The sequence below is a fragment of the Opisthocomus hoazin genome, chromosome 1, assembly GCF_030867145.1.
Source record: "Opisthocomus hoazin isolate bOpiHoa1 chromosome 1, bOpiHoa1.hap1, whole genome shotgun sequence".
Lineage (NCBI taxonomy): Eukaryota > Metazoa > Chordata > Aves > Opisthocomiformes > Opisthocomidae > Opisthocomus > Opisthocomus hoazin.
The window spans coordinates 136,730,567-136,746,115 of NC_134414.1; positions in this window are offsets into that span (position 1 = coordinate 136,730,567).

The window sequence follows — 15,549 nt, forward strand, 5'->3', positions numbered from 1 at the left end:
GTTCAGATCTGACAACCCTCCTATTTCACTACTGCAGCTTCAGCAAAACCTCAACAAAGTTAATGAAATTTCAGGCTTTCCATTCCACCTGAAAGCAAAAATTAGGCAGAAAAAAATATTAAAATAACAAGCTAACAGTTTTAGGCTCTTAACACATTTTCTGAAGAAATAAAAAGTCCATGACTGTGCATTCTGTTCCTGTTTGTGGGACACCTTTAAAAATAAATCTCAGTCTATTATTTTAGCATTTGAAACCAAGCTTCACAGGTCCACCAGGTTTAACAAACTGAGCAGCCTGCTGTGCATGGAGCTAGAGAAACCATTTCTCAGCTAACAGACTATTGCACCAGCCTTCTCAGGCAATTAATTTTAGGTGTGACTGACCGTATAGTCTTCTCACACGAGCTGTTTTAATTATGTCAAAGATTTCTACACACATACCTAAGTTCTCCTGAGCTCTCCACAACAGAACATCCTGATAACCACCAAGATACAATATCCAAGCACAGGTGGCTCCACTTGATGAGACACCTTTGCAACCACAGTGATATGCAGACCTTTTCAGATATCTATGAACGTGTTCCATGTTCCTGCAGCATCAGTAACAAGAGTTATGCCAAGCACCAAGCTCTGAGCTTGTGTGAGTGGAAAACCAAAACCAAGGTACTGAGGTCCCATGTGGTGAAAGCTGTCCTTGCTCTATTGCTCCATACTGCTGAAATGCTGAGGGTGAGGAAGAAAGGAGGAGACTGGGTGGAGTTTTCACGTGGAAAGTCCTTTTAAAGGCAGCAAGTCCAGTAGATTCAACTGCAGCTAGTGACAACGTACCACTGTACTGATGAGCAAAGAGATCCGGGGACCCGATGCTCAGTATTTACATTCCTGTCTCTATTCCTGCCTAACTCCACACACTGATTCCTGGCGTGACCCTGTGTGGTCTGCACCCAACTGTCTGTACAAAGAAAGATGCAGGAGGAGAGCATCTACCAGTCGAGGTTTTGCAGCAAAAAGGGTGCTGCTGACCTCCTCTAGTGGCAAAGCTAACAGGAATGAGGAGTTATCAGGGTCTTTTTGGAGGCTCTGTGTGCCTAGGAGCAACAACGTCATTTCATTCCGGATTCAGGCATTCTGCAAACTGAGGAACCCCAAACTCAGGTTGCACGATCAGCAGGAGAGGATGTAACAGCAGTGGCTCCTGCCTGTGCTGTGTCCTGATGCATCTGTAGTGTGATGGAAGGGGATGGTCAGCTGCTCAAGCAACATTCAGATGCTGCGCTGAGGTAGCCATGTTCCTTCAGGTGAAAAGCAAATCTAAGAAACTTCTTCAGTGACTTGCAGTTCACACCCAAAGAAGCAAGTGAGGACGAAAGGAAAACACCCAGGAAATCATGAAGCCATGGTCCCATGTGGGACGGGTACCACCAATGCCAAGAACAACACGGCCACTGTGCGCAAGAAGTTTGCGTTGGCAGCACAAAGATGTCCTGTATAGGAAACAAGAGCTTCACAGTTTGATGAACAGCTCGCTCGCCCTAATCACAGGTGGTGTTACCAAAATCCGTTTGGTCTGGGCTCTCCCTGCAAGCAGCAAAACTCTTCTGCATGCTTTTTGCCTGAATCTGAATCTGAATCAACTTAATCTTTCAGCACAAACTATTACAAGCTTCCTAGCTGTGCGGTGTGACGAGCTTGCTGTAAAGCTCTGAGAGGCACAGCTGGTCTCAAAGCGCTCAGATGACGATACCCCTGGCTGCGTACGTAGGAGCCACCACAGCTGCGCTGGGCAGCAGGGCACGCTCTCGACAAGTTCCTGGAGGACTCCTCCGAAGCCCACCATCCTGGCCAGGCAACGGCGTGCCCAGGCAAGGCAAGCCTCTGGCTGCAGCAAGGGACTGCACCCCACGCGGGTGATACCCGTAAATGTAAAATTTCCACTTACTAGAGTGACTGTAATTAAACTAAAGTAGATCCTTGCTGTTTCGAGAAGACAGGAAAGATTTAAGGTAAAGAGCCTCCTAAATAACGCTAGTTAGACAAACTTGACTTGCTGTTTTGGGAGGGAGATAGGAAACACTTGAACTCCAAGGGCAGCACAAGCCTAACTAGAGGCCAGATGTTTTGGGAGGGGTCAGGGCGTACAGATCCTGTCTTGGTGCCGTCGGGCTGGAGATTTGGGAAGGTTTTAAACTTGTTTCTCCTCTGTTCTGCCACCAGAGGGCACGGCTCCCTTCCCTGCCAGAGGAAGCATCAGGCAGCAAGGGCAGGGGGATTGCCTGCCGGAGAAGTTCGGTGTCCTTTTGCCTTTGTCTCCCCCGAGCTCTTGGAAATAGGTTTGTACTTAGAAGACAGCACTGGGCATCTTCCAGTTTATTTTCGTCTTGAAGTCTTAACGCTCTACCTTGTCCCCCAGGACAAACACGCGGGGGCCTGTGTTGGTGAGGCTTCCTGCAGCTCCGGACCAGTGGGAAGTGAGCTGGGTATGGATCCAGATGATCCAGATGCTCAGTCCTCCTTCACGGCCAGTTCAGAACCGCGGCATGCAGGGGAGAGCGTAACAGGACAGTGACCTTTTCCTGCAAACACCATTTAGTAAACAGCACGTTTTATTTTGTTTCTTCTTCAGCAGCCGCTGCCAGCACAGTGGGACAACCAGCATACCCTCAGCTTTGAGGTGACAACCAACCAGAGCAACCACGGATCTGAACCTGTCTTATTCCTTTTTTTTTTACCATAATAAAACATAGGCTGAAATCTAGGATGTTAGTGATGCTTTTGGTAAGTCAGGTGAGCTCAGGAACACTGACAGCGAAACAAAGAAGAAAGGCTGTGTGCATGGTAATTTGCGCTAGCCTGAGGCTCAGTCCTACTCAGTTTACAGCGAGGCTTTCCAACAGCCATTGGGAAGCAAAAAATTTCAGCTTGCAGCAAAGCTGGCCACCTTTTCTCTAACGAATGCATTTCCAAAGCAGCTTCTTGATGCTGTATGACGACTCAGGACTAATTTCCCAGATGTATTTCTCACCGATGAGTGCTCATCCAAGAATTTATGCAAATATATTTCTGGGGGTGAGGTGCTGACAAATTGTTCACTGTTCCTGATAAAACACATATGACTGGTCTCCCACAGTGGCATCATCAGTTTTTTGGCTTGCTGATTAAAATAATGAAGCTTTGTTTTTAAACATAGTAAGTCAGAAGAAACAAGTACTGAATTAGTGAAACTTTTTAGTTAGTTTGATGAACTAAGATTTTGTTTATCCTTAGTTACCACTGATTTTGATCATGATGAATACAATTGTTCAGCTACAAAGATGTATGGAGTTATAAATAACTGTAATTTTCTATCCATATGAACAAAAGTCTATGCAAAAAAGGCAAACATGCTCTTACCAAGGCAGTCATTTAATAATAACCAAAAACAACAGTAAACATTATTTTCATTTTTGGCAGATACAACGGATATGAATTGGAATTTAGCAATTCAGTGGTAAAAGCAAAAATAAAAGACTCTAAGATATTGCTATGTCCCAGTGCCAGCTATGAAAGTCTGTTGTGCTGGAAAAGGTTAGGAGTCTGCAAACAGTGATTTAGGACACACATTTTCAGGCAACCAAGATGATACTCCCATGCAAATAATCAAGCTACTAAAAATACCAGGAGATTGAAAGGATCCACTTTATATAAGCAGAAATGTATACAAATCAGCATTTCATGAAGGCTCACCACCAGGCATCAGCAGGTCTGTAATGGGTGCCTTAAACATCTGGTTTTGTCCCCTCTCTCTGACAAGTTGTCTCTCTACATGCACCACATTCCACCGAGGCTGTGGAGTCGCCAGGCAGCCAGCCCTGGAGACTCAGCAAGGGAAAGGCAATTATCGCCAGCAGGGAAGAACACAACATGACTGAGGGGCGCCTTCCCAGGAGATCAGTGGAGTTCATCCCAAAGGATGCATGAAACACATCCCAAAGGATGCGTGGACACTAAAACTGTGGGCTGCAGAAGCACCACAAAAGCCCAAGGCAGGGCCCCAAGGACACGGGGGGCAGATGTCCACGATGCGATACAGCCGCTACTACTACTCTGTGTTTGATCTCCAGTCTGGGAGCTGTAGTCCGACCACCAGAAGCAGTAGCAATAAGAATACATCATCATCATCATCATCATGGTAAAAAGCCCTGTGATGTGACCCATGCTTTCTTTCAGTATCTCCTGCCCCACATGAGCCAATGAAAAGCATTCTCTCTGTCCCCTTTTAAACCTATATCCTCCAGTTGCCAAACAACTCTTTGTCTTCTCTGCCAAAGGCACAATATAGATGATCCTGTGGGACTGTGGTCCACTGGCAGCATTGTGGTCCCACTGCATTAATCTTGGATGAAAATGTCTGGTACTATAAATGGCTCTATATGTATTTTCAGATATTAGGCCATGTGAGTAATCTGAAACATCCCTGGGCAAAACTTCTGAATTAGGAACACAGAAGAAGCTGGGATGTCTCCTAGTTTCGTGCACTAAGCACCTAGATAACTCAGATGTCAAATTCTCTTTCTACCCAGCCTTTTAGCCTGGGAGGATCTGCTCTAATGGTCCTTTTGCAGTGACCAGAGGGGATACTTTATTGAGCTTCCCATGGATATATTTTTGCTTCAGCTCTTAGACACTGGACTGTGCCTCCCCTGTGACAGTAGTGTCAAGCCTCAGGATGATTATGTAGCAACCATGACACTCCAGGTGTACTCCTCTGTTCCTTAGAAAACCGAACACTCAGTCTCCATTAAGAAGGTCCAGCATATGGGATATGGTCTGCTTATAATTCCCAAAACTGCCAACAAAAATAGGTAAAAAATAGTATTACCACTGCACAGGGAGGGAAACTGAAGTAGGCAGGGGAAGACGTTTCCCAAGGTCAGCAAGAGAGCCAAGAGCAATATCAGGCCTCCCACTGCTTGCTGTTAGACACAGCCCACTAGGCTGCAACTGGTAGTCATGAAGGATAAATTAGCACTCCCCCAAAAAGGAGATGGACAGCCATCACTGTAAATGCTCATCAGTCATCTTGGTTTAATGGGTAAGAATGACAAACGTCTCCGAACCTGACTATCCCACTGACAATGGTGATGGCGGCCACGGTCTGGACTGCACATCATGGGCAAAGCCCATCGTGCAGGTTGATGGTAAATCCCTCCTGACAAACAAAGCCCACTCCCCAGCAGGCAGCAGGGCTGCACAGCTCTGCCCTGTCGAGAGCTCTTCTGCCTCGAGGAAATGGTGCAGAGCCCCTACTGACCCTCTTGTGTGTTGTGCATGGGCCTCTGAAAGCAGCCCTAAGAATGATGTTTGACCCCATCATCAGATGGCAAGGTGTTTTCGCATTTAATAATCAACCAAGACTGGAGCCTGGCAGTGTATTTTCTTCTCTTTCCAGCCCTCCCACGTACTGTATCTTTATGTTAGGCCTTGGCTACCAGACCAAGCAGAGAGAGATTGCTTTTGTCCTTCTTCCTTTGTGCCTTTTTGCAGGGCCAATGCACCAGCTTGTCCTTTCTGGTGAAGAGTCCTTGGCTTCAATGCACTCCCGATAAGATGCCAACCTCCCTTAGTCACTGACACTCCCTAAAGCCCTCTGCCAGTGACCCCTCTGGACAGATCCCCAGAGCTCTGTCTCAGCTCAAGATCTTAAGTATTCAGCGTTGCCTACAGTGAAGAGAGGAATCTGTGTAAGTAAGGCGCTTGTATTTTCATTTTTCTCCCATGTTGTTTTTGTTTGGGAAAGTTAAACAGTGACTGAAAGAGCTCTATTGCAACAACAATATTATTTTCTGAACCAGATGCTTATTTTAATGCTGCACACAGAAACAATAGGAAGTTCCTTTGGAAGCGATGGCACTGCAGCTTCTTTAAAGTAATTGGTATTTTGGCAGCAGCTATTTTCACCCACAGAAAGCAGCTCAGGGTTAAGAATGAAGGTACAGAAGAAGCATTACTGATCACAGTGCCTGTCTGGTCAGTGCTTCTATTGTAAACCTTCATTTTTTCCCTCTAGGAATTTTTCTTTGGACTGAAACCCAGCATACTGGTCAGAATTACTACTGATCCTTCTTACTTTTATTGCTGCAGCTGAGACACTTCTTGAAAATATATATTAAGTTTTGAATTACATCAAAGATCCCTTCCTTTTTTTAACCCTTCCACTATTTTACTAGTTTGGGACTGCATTGCTCAAACCCCCTTCCCCATTCAACTGTGCATAATTGTTGACTACCTAATGGAAAAGCATTCTAAAGCTTAATCAAGAACAGTAGTTTCTCTACAAGATGCTTGATACCACCTATGGGAGTACAGAGCTTGTTTTGACTCTTTTTTGGTCTCTGCAGGGCAGCACAAACCCTTGTAGAAGAGATCTCCTTTTCCAGGAAACCGTTTTGCTGTGTCACTGCTATTCACCTCTTGCTTTCTGCAGAGCTTCACCAATTTCATCCCACGAAAGGCAGCTGAAATTTCACATCAATAATCATCCTCTAGGAGCAGGACTCAAGCACACTCTAGCAAACCTGGCCAGATTGCAGCACACCTACCAGACCAGCATATGTAGAGTCTCAGGAGGCTTTGATCACTAGCACAGAAAGGAGTAACAGGAGTAACCAAAAGTTACTTTGGCAAGTGAAGCACCAGTTATGGATAACTGTTAAGAAAATAAACAGGATTTGCTGTTTACCATTGCTTTTCTGCAGTTCTAAAACTGAACCAGGTATGTTGGCAGGAGCCAACATTTTCTGGATGCCTCATGCCATTCTGCCTTCACTACACTCAGGGACACACAATGTAGTGGGAATTGTTTTGAGGAAGGATGGAGAATCAACAGCTTTTGCAGAAAGGAGTTTTCTCACATTTTTGTCATGATGACATTTCTGGGTTTGATTGAAAATTTTTTTTCAAAATCACAAATCCTGAATTGTCGTCTTCTCCTTTATCCCTCTCATTTTTCCCTCTTGTTTACTCCTCTGTTTTCCTCAGCAACTGGTATAAGGAGGAGAAAAGGAGGTGAAAAATAAACAAGCAAATTTTTTTTTTTTTAATAGAAGGGAGAGAGGGTACTTCTGCTTCTGCCAAACAAAACAGAAATGTTGCATCAAAACAGAAAATCTGTGAAAGTGGTTGTTGGGGGAAATTTTGTCAGACTATTTTTACTGGTATTTTTATCACCGTAATCATTAATCCACTATGCTTTCAGCATTACCTCTCGCCGCTAAGGAAGGACTGATGATTTCTTAAGAAGCCCTGGAGTGGATCCAAAGACCTCAATTCCCGAGATAGGCTAAGGCCATAAAAGCAGGAGAGTGTCAAGCAGTGACGCAAGGGCAGTTCCAGCTGTGGAGCTGGTGATCCACTGCTCCTGTCCCTGGACTTATGACCACCTTTTCCTCATCACAACTCGGTCTTTCACTGCCACAGAGCGCAAACAACAAGCAACTCTCAAACAAGAAAGTAATCCCTTGCCATAAAAAGTCACCTCGAATTATCCGTGCTCTGATCAACTAACCTTCTGACCAAGGGAGATCTCACCCAATTCCCGACTTTTCCTTTCCTCCAGGAATGAGGTATCAGGCAACAACAAGCCAATGCTAACAGCATTGTCAGCCCTAAACTGCTAGGGCCATCTCTGTGCAGGAAGCTGGGCTGCATGCAGTGCCCCAAGGTCTCCTTATGGTCACAGACAAAGGCCAGTACCCTCTGTAGGAAACTGCTTAAACTCAGTACTGAACAAAGCTGTGGTTGTCTGGACTTTAGGACCAAGAAATACTTTTGCACCTTTGCTTCTGAACAAGGTCAAGATAATGCACTGAGTGACAGCTTCTCCCTCCAAAAGGTCCCAGGGAAGAGACCTCTCACCACAGTATCACATTTTGCATTTATGTACCTGTGCATCATGCACAGGGCATCTAAAAAAGTTCGTATGAGGAATATGCTACATGATCAGCAAGTCAGACGAATTTATCCCAAATCTCTTCACAAATCTAGATGAAGCCGCTGGACAGGTTCATCAGTGTTTGACAAAGCTGGTGCCAGAGGTAAGATAGGTCCACTCAGACAAGATAGAGATGCTGGTATTTGAAAGAGGTTGTGCTGTGAGAAAATACGATAAAAGTCCATAAGCTGTCAACTGAAGTGATTTGCTTGACTGCTCTCAGAGGTGGGAGGGTACAGCCAGAGGTAACTCTGCTCTGAGACTGCCAGAAAGACCTTTCCCATCATTGCCTGACTAAACAACAACATTGCTGTCAGGAGCAGATCTTGCCCCTATGACCAATCTGCAAAAGCTAAGTCTAAGAACAAAGAAACCAAAGCTTGATAATTTCACTTATCTTAAAAAATATGCAGGAGATTTTTAAGATTAGGGGCTCAGTTTTCCTGCTTTGTCTGAGCTCTTTCTACAGTGAAGTAAAACAAGGAAGGGTCAAGAAGTCGACGTAGTCTCACCGGGCAAAGTAACGGGATGGGGAACGTGATCTTGCTCTGTGCTGGGGAGGAGTTATACCACTGTAAAAAAAAAGCACTTTGACTTTGGTGGCTGTTGGGCAGAGTGGGTGACTTCTCATATCTCAAATTTTCATCTGGATTTGAGACAAACGGATTTTGATATATTAGCTTCTTTTATGGCTATATCCCAGACATTCTCAATCCTTGGTGGGAAGGAGTACCTTGGAAAGAATTAGGTAGGTTGAGGGGGGAGTCACAGCCCTTGTTTCTTCAGCTGATGGGATGTGTTCAGTCCCCAGGGAAATTATGGAGAAATGCAACCTCCCTGTTATTGGGTCCAGCAGAAGAGCCATCCCAGCCAGCTTTGAAAGACTGATACAGACATAACAGCACTAGGCTTTGCAGTTTCCCTTGGACTCATTCAGTTTGTGACCATGTGCTGTGGGCAGCTCTGGTCACTGCAGTGACTGGCAAACCACGCCATGAGCAAGAGGGAGCTGCCTCACTGGAGCAGCTTGCAGCAAGACCAGCACAGCAACAGAAGGCGGGGATACCATGCCTGTGCCTGAGCAAAGACAAACTCAGTCCTGGCGGTACAATGACACACAAAGAAAGGAAGGATTAACCATGCAAGGCATTTGTACAGAGATGGATGTGTCCTTCTCCATAGCCTTCACCATGACACTGGCCTGTAAAGTTAAAAGGCTGGTTGCAGAAACTGAGTTTGATCAGCCCTCGTGCTGAGGAGAACCAGCAAGAAGTACAATGGCTGCTTGCACCTCCCTTGGCTTCAGGCCAGAGAAAGGCTCTAAAGTAAATGAAAGCAAAGTAGGAAGAACATGAATACCCCTGCTCCCAATGTGCCGTGTACAGGTTGCTTGACACAGAGAGGACGAGAGCAAACAGGGAGCGGAGTACCACAAGGATGACAACGGCCATCTGCTAAGTGTTTTGCAAGTGGCTGCCACCATGACTGGAGCTTCCTGTGAAGATGCTTGGAAGAAAGTGGGTGCCATGTGGCCAGGAGAGAGCAGGGAGAAGACTGAGCAGCAAGTGAAGGAGGCAAAGGAAGTCGAAGCAGGTTCAAGGAGTAAAGAGCATCTCAGCAGCGGTGGGAGTGTGGGAGGAGAGGGTTGGGTAGAGGAAAAACATCTGCACATCAGTAGGAAAGAAGCAGATGTATGTAAGGGGATGGACAGCAGGAGAGGGCAGAAAGCACTGTGTCTAAAGGGGTCCTGCAAGGATCACACCAGAGGTAGAAATTTTTCCTTTCTGTAAACAGAAGTGGTTTATTCAAAGAGCAAAACTCTGTGCTAAGAGGTTATCTAGAGCGGTATGGAAGCATTAATTTAGGAAGCAATTTTTAACATTGGCAGCTGCCGTACCCAATCTCCCCAACAAGGCAGATGAAACCTGATGGATACATGGTTCTGCAGTGCTAAGGCATATTTCTTGTCTAGTTAATGTTCCTGATTTATACAATGATAACAAGAGCCCAAGGAAAGCACCGCTCTGCCATTCCATCTCTGTAGGTCAGAAGTTTAAGATTTTAGTATTGCCATTATTTTTTTTAAAACATTGAAACATTCAGGCTGGACATTGTATATCTTTCCCATTAGCTGGCATTCTGCAGCAACAGCCTTATTTGTATTCTGTCTCATACTTGAGCAAAAAAAATCCACTCTGCATTGCCACAACTAAGTACTTCCCCACTGCGATACAGAGATTGCCAAACAGTCACACTAAATTCAACATGTCTCTGCTAACATATTTTATTCATACTGATGGTCTGCTTCACAGTGTGTTCCCAAAGACTTGCTTTAAAATTTAAGCTCCAGACTTCTAACAAAATATATAAAGTAAAATAAAGTGAGTATCTTTTTCTAAGTAGCTATACAATGGAGTTGCCTCTCCTTCAAGGCTGATCTATCACAGATTTCAGGCTGGTTTTTTTCCCTGTACAGGGCTTGGGTGTCTTCCTGTACAAAGTAGAAATTTGTGACTTCTTAAAGAGTTGTTATCTACGAAGTCCTGCTCCTTCTCTAGTTAAAAACGAATTTTGCACTGTGGAGAAGCTTTGGAATGGATGATCCCACAAGGTGTGGCTTCGTCCAAGATTGTGCTCAGGAGTGGACCTCACCAGGACACGCAAGTTCCCTGACACCCAAACCAACCCCTGGGGCACTGTATTTCTGTCTTGAGGAGTGGGAGTGGCCACACCTGTTGGGGATTAAAGTCTCACTGGCCCTCTGGGTTGGATCTTCGCACAGTAGCCTTTTCCTCATACTCTGATTTTATTTGTGAAGGGAAAACCAGTTAAACACATGAAGTGACTCCAAGTAAGACATTGCAGGGAATCTGGCGGCTTTCTGGGCCAGAGTAATTTTTCACAGGGCTCTCCTTTGCTGTCACCAAGGCCAGGGTTTTGCCCATGGGTCTGGGCAGGGTTTACAGGAGCATCCTCCAGGTACAATAAAGGCCGTGTAACGTTTGGCCGTGAGCTACAAGAGCCATGGCACTCTGTCACACGTTGGGTACTCTGGGGGCTGGAAAGTATCTGGGCTAAACCAGACTCTTTCCACAGCCCACTGGGAAAGACAGGATCTCCAACGGGACGGCTCACGGCCTCACAGACACATTTTAAGGTAGGAGGACTCACCATCCGAAACGCCCTCCATCGTGTCAGAGAGATGCAGGCAGAGTTCACAGCGGGCACTGTTACTTTTCCGATACTCAGGCTGGACGAGGCAGACATCTCCTTTCTTCTGCGGGCAGAGCAAAACACCTGGGGAGAAATGGGGAAAAAAGAAACGTCAGCTGCTGGCGGTGATCTGTGTCAGGAGCAGTGGGCCAGAAAAGATGCCTCCCCTTATCCTGTGTGAGACATTTCCTGCAACACTTGCGTTTCCTCTCACTGACTCCTTCTGCAAAGGCTTTTTGAATTTTTACTGGCACCGATGTGAGACCACCCTTGGTGACACATGCACTGCCCATGGTCGTGAGGTTGAGCACCGCTCCGTGAATGACAGTGCAGTCCAGGCATGGCAAGACATCCAGCTTTCTAATTGCCACTACACTTTATGCTAAGACCTCTTCCTCTCCCACTCTTCAACGTTATGTGACTATTAATGGCGTCTCCTGTGAGGAGCTGGAAGCAGAGGGAGAGCTAATTATATTACGAAATGCTACAGTCAATGCCCTGTAAAGGAGTGGAGAAGAGATGCTCGCTGCAAGCTTCTCTCTCTCCCACCAGAGCCTCCCAGGCAGCACCAGCTCCCCGGCTCGGGCAGCTCCGCCACAGCTATAATTCAGTGTGACTCAAAAATTTTATTTCGGCAGGAAAAGCTGACGCAGCAGAGGGTTTCTTGTCACTGTCTGTGGACAAGCCCAGGGGAGGCAGAAATGGTTTGTTTAATGCTGTCTCTCATTATTCCTGGCACTTTATGACTCATTAAGTGTCCTAGTTTTGTAACTAACTCCTGCTGAGCTCAACATCTGATACACATTTATAGGTGGCCTGTTGGCTGTAATAGCGATTGAACTATTCATAATTCCCCTAACCACGTTAACTCCTTCCTTTGCGCGCCAGGCTTCCTTTTAACAACTGTAAGATAAAGATACTGGGGACTTGAGTTCTTAATGCAGAATGAATTACATTTATCTGGGCAGTTTATTAACACAGCTATATGCTGCAATTAGACACACTTGTTCGGAGCCCAGATAAACCATGCTGTGCCCTAATACTTCTACAGAATCACAGAATCACAGAATAGTAGGGGTTGGAAGGGACCTCTGTGGGTCATCTAGTCCAACCCCCCCGCCGAAGCAGGGTCACCTACAGCAGGCTGCACAGGACCTTGTCCAGGCGGGTCTTGAATATCTCCAGAGAAGGAGACTCCACAACCTCCCTGGGCAGCCTGTTCCAGTGCTCCGTCACCCTCAGAGGGAAGAAGTTCTTCCTCATGTTCAGACGGAACTTCCTGTGCCTCAGTTTGTGCCCATTGCCCCTTGTCCTGTCACTGGGCACCACTGAAAAGAGCTTGGCCCCATCCTCCTGACACCCACCCTTCAGATATTTGTAGGCATTTATAAGGTCCCCTCGCAGCCTTCTCTTCTTCAGGCTGAAGTACACTGCTCCCCTTCTGTATCTACTGTGCTTTTCACCATGGATGTACCCATGCAGATGGATGCTTGATACCGATTCCCCTCAGAAGAAGGTCAGCAGCACACACATCAGTATTCATTCAATAGTATTGAATGGGAACAGGAGCCAAATGACCCTCTTGCCCATTACAGGTGGGAATTAGAAGTAAGGGACCTCTGTTCAAGAACCTTCTTGTGATATGAGTGATCTTGTCAGCTTCTCCCCTGTTTTCCAGCTTGCTTTCTTTGCAAAAGGTCAGCAAGAATTCAAAATAGAGCCCAGCAACATGTTGACCCAGTCTGACAACTGATGCAAACAGGGCAACCGCAAGCACTCAGCACAAGTTTGACAGACACAAGTATTTTTCAAGATGACAGCACATTTAACCTGTCTCTTCCGAAAGCGTCCTGCACGATCACCTCAGAGATAGGTAGACAGGTCTGTGATTTAGGTTAATTTTTCTTTCATTCACTTGAAGCACAGAGTCACTCTGAAAAGATGTGGCTTTTTGCATACATTCCAACAAATCCAGTCTGTGTATATTTTGGTGCCTGACTGAAAAGTCACCAGCAAAATGACACAGGTCTAAACGGAAGGTCAGTATCTTGGGTTACTTCAAACTCAAGGCAGAAGTTATTTGCAGCTTCAACCAGTCTGTCATAGAAGTGTGCCTGATTTCAGACTACTTTGGAGGAGAACGCCCTCAGAAATTCAGTGGTGTGTAGGCCAGTATTCAAGATGGTTTTGTACTGGGTCTGGCTGGGATGGAGTTAGCCTTCTCCACAGCAGCCCGTACAGTGCTGTGCCTTGCACTGCGGCCAGGCAAGCGTTGGTGACACACCAGTGTTCTGGCTGTGGCTGAGCAGTGCTTGTGCAGTGTGAAGGCTTTCTCTCCAACGCCCCACCACCAACTTTAAAGGTCGGTAGGCTGGAGATGGGCAAGAGGTTGGGAGGGGAAATAACTCAGACAGCTGACCCAACCAACCAAAGGGATATCCCATGCCATATGACGTCATGCTCAGAAAGAAAAGCTGAGGGAAAGGAGGATGATGGGAGGACTTTGTGGTGATGTCATTTGTTTTCCCAAACAGCTGCTGGGCCCTGCTTCCCAAAAAGTTGCTGGACATCTCCTGCTGATGGGAGGTGGTGAATGAATTCCTCTTTTTGCTTTGCTTCGGTATGCAGCTTTTGCTTTTCTTAATAATTGTACGTATCTCAACCCGTGAGCTTTTCCATGTCATTTTCTCCTCCAGTCCTTTTGAGGAAGCGGAGTGAGGGAGCAGCTGGGCGGGCGTCTGGCAGCCAGTCAAGGTCAACCCTCCACAGGGTTCTGGACAAAGATTAATTTTCTTGACTGGTTCTTTCCATTTTGGTCGCTGCTGATCACAAAAAAACGCCAGATGATGTAAACTTCAAAGGCATTTTCATATGAGAATTTCAATTTGATTCAATACTGCGAACCTCAAACATTCAATAATCATCAGTCCTGATTAAAAAAGAAGAAAAACACTTAGGGCCTTACCTTTTAAGTCTTGATGTTTGAGCCCACAAGGACATAGTTTTATGACCAGCATATTCTAGTTCAAGCCTGTGTTGCCCTACTGAGAGTGGCCCCACTCTCACTAGTGCCTGTTTTATATTCCTGCTGCTTGTCTTAGGCCAACACTAGCAGTCAGGAGGAGAGTCAAACGAGCTACAGGATCTGGCTGGCAAAGTCAGGGACAAGATGGGTCTCGTTCGTTCTCGCAAAATCTTTTATTTCAAATGTGGTTTGCAGTAGCAGCCAGGCTGTGTTCAGAGTCTGCCACAGAGTGGCCCAGAAGGAGCAGATGACGCAGGAGGTCTGCACAGGAGTCCAGTTTGTCACCGCAGCATTTCTCACTGTGTGCAGCAGTTCCTGTCAGCAGGAAAAAAAACAATCACTGATTTCAGTCAAGTGCTTTGACTGCGGTATTTCTGTCTTTGTCCTGCATTGCTTTATGCAAGGTTTAGACACTTACTGCTGGCGTCTCGGGCTTTTGCTGAAGGATGGTGTTTTCAAGTTAGAGACATGGCTGTTACGAAATGAAGCAAATGCACAAAATCACCTCTGGAATAGTGAAAACAACAAATTGCAACGCACAGGCTTGAGTGTCAGAGAATATGCTTCTCTGGAAGGGATTTAGTTATTTTCTTACACCATGAAACAAGTGACATCTCTCAGAAAGGACTCCCTGTGGGGAACTTGATCCTTTGGGAAGGAGGATGAGTTAGTGATTAGAGATGAAATGCAAAGGTGTTTTCAGCATAGCGGCTGGCTGCTTGATTTTCTAATACAGTACATTACGTTGTTAATAGAAATGTAGCTTTGCACCTTCTGTTTTTCTCCCAGTAGAATTAATTTCAGCACTGTTTGCATGCCAAGCATGCACACTCACAGCTGTGAGCTCCGGGGAGAGGGAGAAGGCACAGCTTGGACCTGCACAGATAAGATCATAAGGAGTCTGCAACAGGGCTGGGAGCTGAACCTGCTGCCTCTGCCAAACGACTTCACCACAAGACCATCTTTGCTCCTGCCCACAGGAACTGTCCCACACCATTACAGACAGACCTCAGGAGCCAGCAGACTGGGAGAAAAGCATCTGGCTGTTTTGAAGTCCTTTGGGAGGTCCGCAGAGACAGGAGTGTTCTGTTCCACTCTGTGATGCAGCAAAGAGAGGAAAAACCACCCACCATTTCCCACTGAGCAGCTACCCCTTCCGAGTACGCTAAATCCAACCTGCCCCCCTGTTCTTGCCAGGAATCTCGTTGTGTCAAGGCTGCATGAAGAGGAAGCACAGAGGAAGAGCTTTTAGAGAAGCAGGCTGTGCACGGGCAGGGAATCACAGGCTGCCAAGTCTTTGGGAACCCGCAGAGATGAAAGTACCACGGGAGTATCACATGGC